Below are 13,214 nucleotides of genomic sequence, written 5' to 3'. Positions count from 1 at the left end.
CAAACAGGATATAAAGGTACAGAGAGAGAGATTTTAAGGACTTAGCTCACACAATTGTGGGAGCTCACTTCAGTTCAGTTCAGTCGCTAGCAAGTCCAAAATCTGCAGGGCAGGCCAGCAGGCAGGAGTTCAGGCAGGATTCCATGTTGCTGTTTTGAGGCAGAAACTTCAGCATTTAGGCTTTCAGTTGATCTAATGGAACACATCCACATTATGAGGGTAATTTGCTTTCAACAAAGTTGGTGTATATATGGGCTTCCCAGGCGGTGCAGTGGTAAAGAATCTGCCTACCAGTGCAAAAAACACAGGAGACACAGGTTCGATCCCTGGGTCAGGAAGATTCCCTGGGGTAGGAAACGGCAACCCACTCCAGTATTCTTGCCTGGAAAATTCCATGAACGGAGGAGCCTAGCGGGCTACAGTCCATGGGACTGCAAAAAGTCAGACACGACTGAGTGACTGAGCATGCACACGCATGGTTTATACATACAGGAGCGGGCGGAGAGAGAATGTTAATCACACTTAAAAATACATCTCAGAAACATCTAGACCGGTGATTGGCCAAATCACTGGGTACCATGGCCTAGGCCAAGTTGACACATAACATTAACTGTTGCACATCCTTTGAGACTTCTTTTTATAAACTGAAATATACTTGATTTGAAGCTTCCCTGATAGCTCAGTTGGTAAATAATCCACCTGCATGCAGGAGACCCCGTTTCAATTCCTGGGTCAGGAAGATCCACGGGAGAAGGGATAGGTTACCCACTTCAGGATTCTTGGGCTTCCCTTGTGGCTCAGCTGGTAAAGAATCTGCCTGCAATGTAGGAGACCTGGGTTCAATCCCTGGGTTGGAAAGATCCCCTGGAGAAGGGATAGGTTACCCACTCCAGAATTCTTGGGCTTCCCTTGTGACTCAGCTGGTAAACGATCTGCCCGAAATGCTGGAGACCTGGGTTTGATCCCTGTGTTGGGAAGATCCCCTGGAGAAGGGAAAGGCTACCCACTCCAATATTCTGGCCTGGAGAATTCCATGAACTCTATAGTCCATGGGATTACAAAGAGTCAGACATGACTGACTTTTTCACTTCAACCTTATATCTGGGGTTCTAGAGCCATATTGCTTATATCTGAATCCTGATCTTTACTATCTATGTGAACCTGTGCAAATGGCTTACTTTCTCTTCAGTTTCTTAACTGTCAATTAGAGATAATTATAATATCTACTTCATAAGATAAAGATTATAAACAGTATTGTGAGAATTTAGGCCAGTACCTTGCACTCAGTAAATGTTAGTTATCTTCACTCTTTGTCTCTTATTTATTTTTCCCAAATTTGACTTCAATTTGTGATGAGTTGCTCAGTCATATCCGACTCTCTGTGACCCCATGGACTGTAGCCTGCCAGGCTCCTCTGTCCATGGGATTCTCCAGGCAAGAACACTGGAGTGGGTTGCCATTTCCTCCTCCAGGGGATCTTTGCATCCCAAGGATCGAACCTGTGTCTCCTGCATTGGTAGGCAGATTCTTTACCACTGAGCCACCTGTAGCTTCAATTCAGTGTTCTTCAATTCAGCATTTATTTTTTGCACACATACTATTAGGCTGGCCAAAACATTTGCTTGAATATTTCTGTAACATCTTATAGAAGAGTCCAAACAAACTTTTTGGCTAATCCAATATTTTCCAAGCATTAAATTAGGCTTAGAAAAAAATATGGTACCAAAGTAGACATGGTCCTGCCTTTTTGGATCTTTTAGTTTAATAAGGGAGGAGAAGGCGATGGCACCCCACTCCAGTACTCTTGCCTGGAAAATCCCATGGATGGAGGAGCCTGGTAGGCTACAGTCCATGGGGTTGCTAAGAGTCAGACATGACTGAGCGACTTCACTTTCACTTTTCACTTTCATGCATTGGAGAAGGAAATGGCAACCCACTCCAGTGTTCTTGCCTGGAGAATCCCAGGGATGGGGGAGCCTGGTGGGCTGCCGTCTATGGGGTCGCACAGAGTCGGACACAACTGAAGTGACTTAGCAGCTTAGCAGCAGTTTAATAAGGGAGGCAAATATTAAACAAACAATCACATCAGTTCAGTTCAGTTCAGTCACTCCGTCGTGTCCGACTCTTTATGACCCCATGAACCGCAGCACGCCAGGCCTCCCTGTACATCACCAACTCCTGGAGTTTACCCAAACTCATGTCCATTGAGTCAGTGATGCCATCCAACCATCTCCTCTGTTGTCCTCTTCTCCTCCTGCCCTCAATCTTTTCCAGCATCAGGGCCTTTTCAAATGAGTCAGCTCTTTGCATCAGGTAGCCAAAGTACTGGAGTTTCAGCTTCAGCATCAGTCCTTCCAATGAACACCCAGGACTGATCTCCTTTAAGATGGACTGGTTGGATCTCCTTGCAGTCCAAGGGACTCTTAAGAGTCTTCTCCAACACCACAGTTCAAAAGCATCAATTCTTCAGTGCTCAGCTTTCTTTATAGTCCAACTCTCACATCCATAATCACATAGATAATCTTAATAGAAGTTATAGGATGTGCTATGAAGGACAAGTAGAAGGTAGTATAAGAGGTTATAACTGGAACACCAATCTAGCTTCCTTAAGAAAGTATTGTAAGAGTTAGTAATGGAAGAGTATGTTGGAGAAAGCTTTCTAGGTAAAGGGGTCATGATCAAAGGCCTTTTGAGGCTTGGATATAGTGAGAAACAGAGGAGGAAAATATCATGACATTAAGCTGGAGAAACAGGCAGGGACCAGATTATTCAGGACCTCGAAAGATGAGTAGGGAGATGGGAGGCTCCCCAGGTGGCACAATGGTAATGTGGGAGATGCAAGAAATGCAGGTTCATTCCCTGGGTCAGGAACATCCCCTGAAAATTCCACGGACAGAGAAGCCTGGTGAGCTTCTCTGGGTCCAGTCCATAGGGTTGCAAAGAGTGCAGACACGACTGAGTGACTGAGCACACAGCACAAGTAAGATTAATAAGGCACAAGATCTTGGAGGTTAGAAGAATTTTGGATCTGGATGGTAGCAGTTGAAAGAGTAGACAGGGCTAACAGGTACTTAGTGAAAGGGAAAGAATCAAGCATTTACCCTGCTTTTTTACATAAACTATACCACTATGCTGTGGAAAATTCTGAAAGAGATGGGAATACCAGACCACCTGATCTGCCTTTTGAGAAATCTATATGCAGGTCAGGAAGCAACAGTTAGAACTGGACATGAAACAACAGACTGGTTCCAAATAGGAAAAGGAGTACATCAAGGCTGTATATTGTCACCCTGCTTATTTAACTTATATGCAGAGTACATCATGAGAAATGTTGGACTGGAAGAAACACAAGCTGGAATCAAGATTGCCGGGAGAAATATCAATAACCTCAGATATGCAGATGACACCACTCTTATGGCAGAAAGTGAAGAGGAACTAAAAAGCCTCTTGATGAAAGTGAAAGTGGAGAGTGAAAAAGTTGGCTTAAAGCTCAACATTCAGAAAACGAAGATCATGGCATCTGGTCCCATCATTTCATGGGAATAGATGGGAAACAGTGGAAACAGGGTCAGACTTTATTTTGGGGGGCTCAAAAATCACTGCAGATGGTGACTGCAGCCATGAAATTAAAATATAGCACCACCTATGAGGGTATCTTGCCAAAAAATTAAACTTGAATCTGATAACATCTAGATCTTACTACCAATTTACAGAAAATAATAGAGGACAAGGTACCATGTTCAAGTATGCCTTGGGGATATAGCTGACAAAATCCAGATGGTGGCAAAAACTAAAGGACAAGCAACCTAGTCCCTTAAACAAAACAACAAAACAATCCTGGGAAAACAAAGAAAAAACAAATACAGATGACTTAAAAAAAAAAACAACTAACATTTAAGAGTCTATTAGAAACGTGCATAGTAACTGGATATTTTATGATACCGAGAAATTATTTTCATTGTGATAATAGCATTGAATTTAAAACCTTATCTCTTCTAGAAATACAGACTAAAATATTTACATAGAAAATCATATGGTATTAGGGATTTTCTTCAAAATAATATGGAAGGGGGAAAATAGATGGGGGTATGGATGAGGCAACTTTGGCCTTTGATTGGATTTGGGGGCTTGTTATTAGGCACAAGTTTTAATACATTTTTAACTATTCTATGTTTTATATGTTCTAAATTCTTCACAATAAAAAAAGTATTTATATTAGAAGAAATCTAGAAAGCAAAATTGACATAAAATGATAATAAATTGGGTAAGGGAGATGTCAGGGATGACCCCAAGTTCTGATTTTTGTGCATGATTCTAAAATGGTATCCTTGAGTGATTAGAAAACAATGAACAAGAACTCAGTCTCCAGGAGAAGGCCATTTGTCATCTTGGACATGTTGAGTTTGAGATATCTCTGCGATAACCAAGCAAAGTGAAACTAGCAGATAGGCAAATCTGGAGCTAGGTAGAGAGATCTGGTCTAGCAGTGTGCATGTAAGAATCAATGGTTCAACTTCCCTGGTGGTCCAGTGGTTAAGAATCTACCTGCCTGGAGAAGGAAATGACAACCCCACTCTAGTATTCTTGCCTGGAGAATCCCATGGACAGTGGAGCTTGGCAGGCTCCAGTCTATGGGGTTGCAAGACTCGGATATGGCTTAGTGACTAAAACCACCACCACTACCAAAATAACTATGGTGAAAACGCAGTAGTTTGTTTTTTTTTTTTTCCTTTATTTTAGTTCATGTCAATTATATTTTAAAATATTGAGCTAATTTTTTTATGGATAAACATGGTCTTTGTATTATGTTTGTGAGCCACTATAAGTGCACTGAACCTATTGTCGTTTTTTAAGGTTTTGTTCTTTTTTTAATTTAGGAGGGAAAAATGCAAGTAACAACTTACCAGGCATTAATTATCTTATTTTGGAGTTGAATTCTGTAATTTGAAAAAATTCAGTTAAACAAGTAATAATAATAAATTCAAAGTGATCTATTAAAAAAAAGAATCTGCCTGCCAAAGCAGGTATCACAGGTTGAATCTCTGGTCCAGGAAGATCCCACACGCGTCAGGGCAACTAAGGCCATAAGCTGCAGCTACTGAGCCGGCTTGCTGCAACTACCGAAGCCCAAGAGCCTAGAGCCCACGCTCGAGAGCAAGCGGAGCCACCACCACGGGAACTCCGTGCACCACAATGAAGTGAGGCCCTGTTTACTGCAACTAGAGAAAGACCACATGCAGCAATGAAGACTCCGCACAACCGAAAATAAAAAAGAATCAACGGTTCATAGAGTTCGCATGAGTGGATGCATTTACCTGGGCTCCATTTCTTAAAGTTGAGCATGGGTTTAAGTTACCTGGAGAGTTTATTTAAACACAGATTGCTAGGCCCCTATCCTAGAGCCTCTGAATCAATGGGTACAGATATGATTTAAGAATTCACATTTCAAAAGAAAAAAATAATAGTTCACATTTTTAACAATTTGACAGTTGATGTTAATGCTACGGTTCTGGAGACCACATTTTTGAGAACCACTGGCCTTGGAAGACAGTTAACATTGGTTCTCAACCCAGGATTCACACTGAGAATGTTGCAAAGACAAGGCAGAGAGCGTTTCAAGTTGGAGTGAGTGTTCAACAAGACCAAATACTGTTCAAAAGTCCAGTGAGACAGGGAATTTCCTGGCAGTCCAGTGGTTAGGACTATGGTTTCACTACTGTGGGCCCATGTTCAATCCTTGGTCAGGGAACTAAGATCTCAGAAGATGTACAAAAAAAAAAAAAAGTCCAGTAAGATGAGAGTGAAAATAAATATCCGTTGGATTCGTAGCATAGAAGTAATTGGTGACAGTAGAAGCTGGAGTGAAGGGAAAATCAAATTAGAGGTAATGAGAAATAAAGGAGATGCAAAAGTGAAGACAGTGAGTGCAGACAATAGTTTTGAGAAGTCTGGCTGTGAATCCTGTGAAGAAGAAGAAAAACAGTGTGGCGGGAGAGGAGAGGGGGCTGAGAGCAGACAAAAGCATGAACGGCAAACCACTAAGACCAAATCACGGTCTTCTTCCTTGAATTAAAAAAAAAAGTTAAACCACCAATTTGTGTTCTGACAATGAATTGCATTTTAATAGTTTCATCTTAAAGAACTAATGAGTCTTCAAAAATCAAAAGGAGGGACTTTGTGGATATTCTGGAGTCCTGCAGAACAGGTAAGTCTACCTAAGCACAACTTTCTTCCCTGAGGTCACAGGTCTTGGGACACTCCCATACTACTATCTGATAAAACTGGCCCCCAGATTCATTTATTTCATAATATTTTATTAATCATGATTAATTCATTAAACATTTATCAAATACCTATTAGGGGCTAGACAGCTGGGCTCTGGGATTAAAGTGGTGAATGATGAGTGCCTTACAATGGTAATTAGAAGTGTTGGAGAAGTGTGGGGTGCTCTAAAAATCTATATCATAAGATCCAACACAAGCTGAGGAACCAGGGGAGGAGGTCTTTAAAGAGTGACTGTCAAAAAGAGAGCTGAATTCCATTTATGTGAAATGTCCAGAAGTGGCAAATCTGTAGACACAGAAAGTAGACAGGTCAGTGGTTGCTTGGGGCTGAGAAGCTGGGGAGGAAGGGAGAGTAACTTCTAATAAAGGTTTCTTCCTAGGGTGATAAGAAGGTTCAAAGATTGACTGTGGTGATGACAGTCAAAGCTGTGCATGTACTAAAAAACACTGAACCGTAGCTCTTTAAATGGATGAACTGTATGGTATCTCAAAATGTTCATTGTTGTTCAGTTGCTAAGTCGTGTCCCACTCTTTGCGACCCCATGGACTGCAGCACATCATTTTTTCCTGTTCATCACTCTCTCCCAGAGCTTGCTCAAACTCGTGCTGGGTTGGATGAAGCACAAGCTGGAATCAAGATTGTCAGGAGAAATATCAATAACCTCAGATATGTAAGTAACACCATCCTTATGGGAGAAAGTGAAGAGGAACTGAAGAGCCTCTTGAAAGTGAAGGAGGAGAGTGAAAAAGTTGGCTTAAAATTCAAGATTCAAAAAACTAAGATCATGGCATCCAGTCCCATCATCTCATGGCAAATAGATGGGGAAACAATGGAAACAGTGACATACTATTTTCTTGGGCTCCAAAATCACTGTAGATGGTGACTGCAGCCATGAAATTAAAAGACACTTGCTCCTTGGAAGAAAAGTTATGACCAACCTAGACAGCTTATTAAAATGAAGAGACATTACTTTGCTGACAAAGATCCATCTAGTTAAAGCTGTGGTTGTTCCAGTAATCACATATGGATGTGAAAGTTGGGCTATAAAGAAAGCTAAGCACCAAAGAATTGATGCTTTTGAATTGTGGTGTTGGAGAAGACTCTTGAGAGTCCCTTGGACTGCAGGGAGATCAAACCAGTCAATCCTAAAGGAAATCAGTCCTGAATATTCATTGGAAGAATTGATGCTGAAACAGAAACTCCAATACTTTGGCCCTTGATGGGAAGAACTGACTCATTCGGAAAGACCTTGATGCTGGGAAAGATTGAAAGCAGGGGGAGAAGGGGACAACAGAGGATGAGATGGTTGGATGGCATCACCAACTCGATGGACATGAGTTTGAACAAGCTCAAGGAGTTGGTGATGGACAGGGAAGCCTGGCGTGCTCCAGTCCATGGGGTTGCCAAGAGTCAGACATGACTGAGAGGCTAAACTGAACTGATATCTATTGAGTCAGTGATGCCATCCAACTATTTCATCCTCTGTTGCCCCCTTCTTCTCCTCCCCTTAATCTTTCCCAGCACCAGGGTCTTTTCCAATGAGCTGGCTCTTCACATCAGGTAGCTAAAGTATTGGAGTTTTGGCTTCAGCATCAGTTCCTTCCAATGAATATTCAGGATTTATTTCCTTTAGGATTGACTGGTTTGATCTCATTGCAGTCCAAGGGACTCTCAAGAGTCTTCTCCAACACCACAGTTCAAAAGCATCAATTCTTCAGCGCTCAGCTTTCTTTACAGTCCAACTCTCACATCTATACATGACTACTGGAAAAACCAGAGCTTTGACTAGACGGACCTTTGTCAGCAAAGTGATATCTCAGCTATTTAATATGTTGTCTAGATTTGTTATAACTTTTCTTCCAAGGAGCAAGTGTCTTTTAATTTCATGGCTGCAGTCACCATCCACAGTGATTTTGGAGCCCAAGAAAATAAAGTCTGTCACTGTTTCCATTGTTTCCCCATCTATTTGCCATAAAGTGAAAGGAATGGATGCCATGATCTTCAGTTTTTGAATGCTGAGTTTTAAGTCAGCTTTTTCACTCTCCTCTTTCACCTTCATCAAGAGGTTCTTTAGTTCCTCTTCACTTTCTGCCATTAGAGTGGTATCATCTGCATATCTGAGGTTGTTGATATTCTTCCTGGAAACCTTGATTCCAGCTTGTGTTTCATCCAGCCCGGCATTTTGCATGACGTATTCTGCTTATAAGTTAAATAAGCAGGTGATAATATACAGCCTTGACATACTCCTTTCCCAATTTGGAACGGGTCCATTGTTAAATGTTAGGTTCTGTTGCTTCTTGTCCTGCATACAGGTTTCTCAGGAGACAAGTAAAGTGGTCTAGTATTCCCATCTCTTCAAGGATGTTCCACAGTTTATTGATTGTTATTATTTGATTGTGATCCACACAATCAAAGACTTTAATGTAGTCAATGAAGCAGAAGTAAATGTTCTTTTGGAATTGCCTTGCTTTTTCTATGATCCAGCAGATGTTTGCGATTTGATCTCTGGTTCTTCTGCCTTTTCTAAATTCAACTTGTACATCTGGGAAGTTCTCAGTTCATGTACTGCTGAAGCCTAGCCTGATGGATTTTGAGTAAAATCTTACTAGCATGTGTGCGTGCATGTGTGCTAAGTCACTTCAGTCATGTTCAACTCTTTGTGACCCTAAGGACTGCAATTTACCAGGGTACTCTGTCCATGGGATTCTCCAGGCATGAATACTGGAGTGGGCTGCCATTACTTCCTCTAGGGGAGCTTTCCAACCCAGGGATCGAACCCGAGTCTCTTACATCTCCTGCATTTGCAGGCAGGTTCTTTACACTAGCACCACCTTGTAGGTCAGATAGCATGTGAAATGAGCACAACTGTATGGTAATTTTAACATTCTTTGGCATTGCCCTTCTTGGTACTGGAATGAAAATTTACCTTTTCCAGTTCTGTGGCCACTGCTGCGCTTTCCAAATTTGCTGGCACATTGAGTGCAGCACTTTAACAGCATCGTATTTTAGGATTTGAAAGAGCTCAGTGGAAATTCCATCACCTCCACTAGCTTTGTTCACTAGCTTTCTAAGGCCCACTTGACTTCACACTTTAGGAGGTCTGGCTCTAGGTGAGTGACCACACCACTGTGGTTATCTGGGTCATTAAGATCTTTTTGTACAGTTCTTATGTATATTCTTGTACTTCTTAATTTCTTTTGTTTCTGTTAGGTCCTTGCTGTTTCTGTCCTTTATTGTGCCTATCTTTGCATAAAATGTTCCTTTGGCATCCCCAATTTTCTTGAAGAGATCTAGTGTTTTCCATTCTATTGTTTTCCTCTACTTCTTTGCATTGTTCACTTAGGAAGGCTTATCTCTCATTGCTATTTTCTGGAACTCTGCATTCAGTTGGGTATATCTTTCCGTTTCTCCTTTGCCTTTCACTTCTTTCCTCAGCTATTTCCTCAGACAGCCACTTTGAGAACCCCATGAACACAATAATGTTCATCAGTTCAGTTCAGTTCAGTCACTCAGTCGTGTCTGACTCTTTTCGACCCCATGAATCGCAGCACGCCAGTTCTCCCTGTCCATCACGAACTCCCAGAGTTCACTCAGACTCACGTCCATTGAGTCAGTGATGCCATCCAGCCATCTCATCCTCTGTCGTCCCCTTCTCCTCCTGCGCTCAATCCCTCCCAGCATCAGAGTCTTTTCCAATGAGTCAACTCTTCACATGAGGTGGCCAAAGTACTGGAGTTTCAGCTGCAGCATCATTCCTTCCAAAGAAATCCCAGGGCTGATCTCCTTCAGAATGGACTGATTGGATCTCCTTGCAGTCCAAGGGGACTCTCAAGAGTCTTCTCCAACACCACAGTTCAAAAGCATCAATTCTTCAGCGCTCAGCCTTCTTCACAGTCCAACTCTCACATCCATACATGACCACAGGAAAAACCATAGCCTTGACTAGTCGAACCTTTGTTGGCAAAGTAATGTCTCTGCTTTTTAATACGCTATTTAGGTTGGTCATAACTTTCCTTCCAAGGAGTAAGCGTCTTTTAATTTCATGGCTGCAGTCACTATCTGCAGTGATTTTGGAGCCCCCAAAAATAAAGTCTGACACTGTTTCCACTGTTTCCCCATCTATTTCCCATAAAGTGATGGGACCAGATGCCATGATCTTCGTTTTCTGAATGTTGAGATTTAAGCCGACTTTTTCACTCTCCTCTTTCACTTTCATCAAGAGGCTTTTTAGTTCCTCTTCACTTTCTAAAATTCAGCTCAGTAAACTTGAGGCTCTAATTCAGCTTCTTCGAGGATTCCTGAATCAGGTAGTAGCCCATCTGTTAGGAAAAGTGTGGTCTGAGGGATTGTACAAAATGGAAGGTTTCACAGAAAGAAGAATGAGGGCAAAGGATTTTTAATAAAACAATATGAAGGATTATCTTTAGGCCAGAGCATCTTCTTGGAGAAGGCAATGGCACCCCACTCCAGTACTCTTGCCTGGAAAATTCCATGGACAGAGGAGCCTGGTAGGCTGCAGTCCATGGGTTCGCGAAGAGTCGGATACGACTGAGAGACCTCCCTTTCACTTTTCACTTTCATGCATTGGAGAAGGAAATGGCAACCCACTCCAGTGTTCTTGCCTGGAGAATCCCAGGGACGGGGGAGCCTGGTGGGCTGCCGTCTATGGGGTCACACAGAGTCAGACACAAATGAAGTGACTTAGCAGCAGCAGCAGAGTATCTTCTTCTGTGGGAGAGAGGGATAGCAAGGGTGTTACCATGCAGACTGCTTGTCTTCCTGGGGTGGGATGGGGTGGGGAATCGAGCAGGTCCATATGACAGACTGCCTCACTAGTGTTGACTTCAGACTTTCAAGTTCAGTTCAGTCACTCAGTCATGTCTGACTCTTTTCGACTCCACAGACTGCAGCATGCCAGGCCTTCCTGTCCATCACCAACTCCCAGAGTTTACTCAAACTCATATTCATTGAGTCGGTGATGCCATCCAACCATCTCATCCTCTGTCGTCCCTTCTCCTCCTGCCTTCAATCTTTCCCAGCATCAGAGTCTTTTCAAAGGAGTCAGTTCTTCACATCAGGTGGCCAAAGTATTGGAGTTTCAGCTTCAACATCAGTCCTTTCAATGAATATTCAGGACTGATTTCCTTTAGGATGGACTGGTTTGATCTCTTTGCAGTCCAAGGGACTCTCAAGAGTATTCTCCAACACCACAATTCAAAAGCATCAATTCTTTGGTGCTCAGCTTTCTTTATGGTCCAAGTCTCACATCTATACATGACTACTGGAACAACCATAGCTGTGACTAGACGGATTTTTGTCAGCAGAGTAATGTCTCTGCTTTTGAATATGCTGTTTGGGTTGGTCATAACTTTTCTTCCAAGGAGCTGCTGCTGCTTCTGCTGCTAAGTCCCTTCAGTCGTATCTGACTCTGTGTGACCCCATGGACTGCAGCCTACCAGGCTTCTCCATCCATGGAATTTTCCAGGCAAGAGTACTGGAGTGGGTTGCCATTGCCTTCTCCATTCCAAAGAGCAAGTGTCTTTTAATTTCATGGTTCCAGTCACCATCTGCAGTGATTTTGGAGCCCCCAAAAATAAAGTCTCTTACTGTTTCCCCATCTATTTGCCATGAAGTGATGGGACCAGATGCCATGATCTTAGTTGTCTGAATGTTGAGTTTTAAGCCAACTTTTTCACTCTCTTTCACTTTTTATCAAGAGGCTCTTTAGTTCTTCTTCGCTTTCTGCCATAAGGGTGGTGTCATCTGCATATCTGACGTTATTGATATTTCTCCCAGCAATCTTGATTCCAGCTTGTTCTTCAACCAGTCCAGCATTTCTCATCATGTACTCTGCATATAAGTTAAATAAGCGGGTGACAGTATACAGCCTTGATGTACTGCTTTCCAGATTTGGAACCAGTCTGTTTTTCCATGTCCAGTTCTAACTGTTGCTTCTTGACCAGCACACAGATTTCTCAGGAGGCAGGTCAGGTGGTCTGGTATTCCCAACTCTTCAAGAATTTTCCACAGTTTGTTGTGATCAACACAAAGGCTTTGGCACAGTCAGTAAAGCAGAAGTAGATGTTTTTCTGGAACTCTCTTGCTTTTTTGATGATCATGGATGTTGGCAGTTTGATCTCTGGTTCCTCATAGGGGACTGGAATGCAAAAGTAGGAAGTCAAGAAATACCTGGAGTAACAGACAAATTTGGCCTTGGAGTACAGAATGAAGCAGGGCAAAGGCTAATATAGAGTTTTGCCAAGAAAACATACTGCTCATAGCAAACATCCTCTTCCAACACACAAGAGAAGACTCTACACATGGACATGGCCAGATGGTCAATTCTGAAATGAGACTGGTTATAGTCTCTGCAGCCAGAGATTGAGAAGCTCTATACAGTCAGCAAAAACAAGACCAGTAGCTGACTGTGGCTCAGATCATGAACTCCTTATTGCCAAATTCAGACTTAAATTGAAGAAAATAGGGAAAACCACTATTCATGTATGACCTAAATCAAATCCCTTATGATTATACAGTGGAAGTGAGAAGTAGATTCAAGGGATTAGATCTGATAGCCAAGGTGCTTGAAGAACTATGAATGGAGGTTCATGACATTGTACAGGAGGCAGTGATCAAGAACACCCCCAAGAAAAAGAAATGCAAAAAAGGCAAAATGGTTGTCTGCGACTTCCAAACTGGTTGATTAACATCAATTCCCGGTAAAGGTTGAAACTAAATTAGGTCAAGTACTAAATCTAGTTTTGCTATCATGGGCTTCATCAAATTAATGTCAATTGGGTGTGTGGTTTTTCTCTTTAAATACTTACATATGTAAAAGAGATGTCAACTGAGAGGAATTAGCTAAGGAACAAAGTGTATATACACAGAGGGAATCATGTACTCATTGGAGGAAAGTGTGTGGCATTTTG

This window comes from Bos taurus, chromosome 29 (genome assembly GCF_002263795.3).
Source record: "Bos taurus isolate L1 Dominette 01449 registration number 42190680 breed Hereford chromosome 29, ARS-UCD2.0, whole genome shotgun sequence".
In the NCBI taxonomy this organism is placed as follows: Eukaryota; Metazoa; Chordata; class Mammalia; order Artiodactyla; family Bovidae; genus Bos; species Bos taurus.
This window is presented reverse-complemented; position numbering follows the sequence as displayed.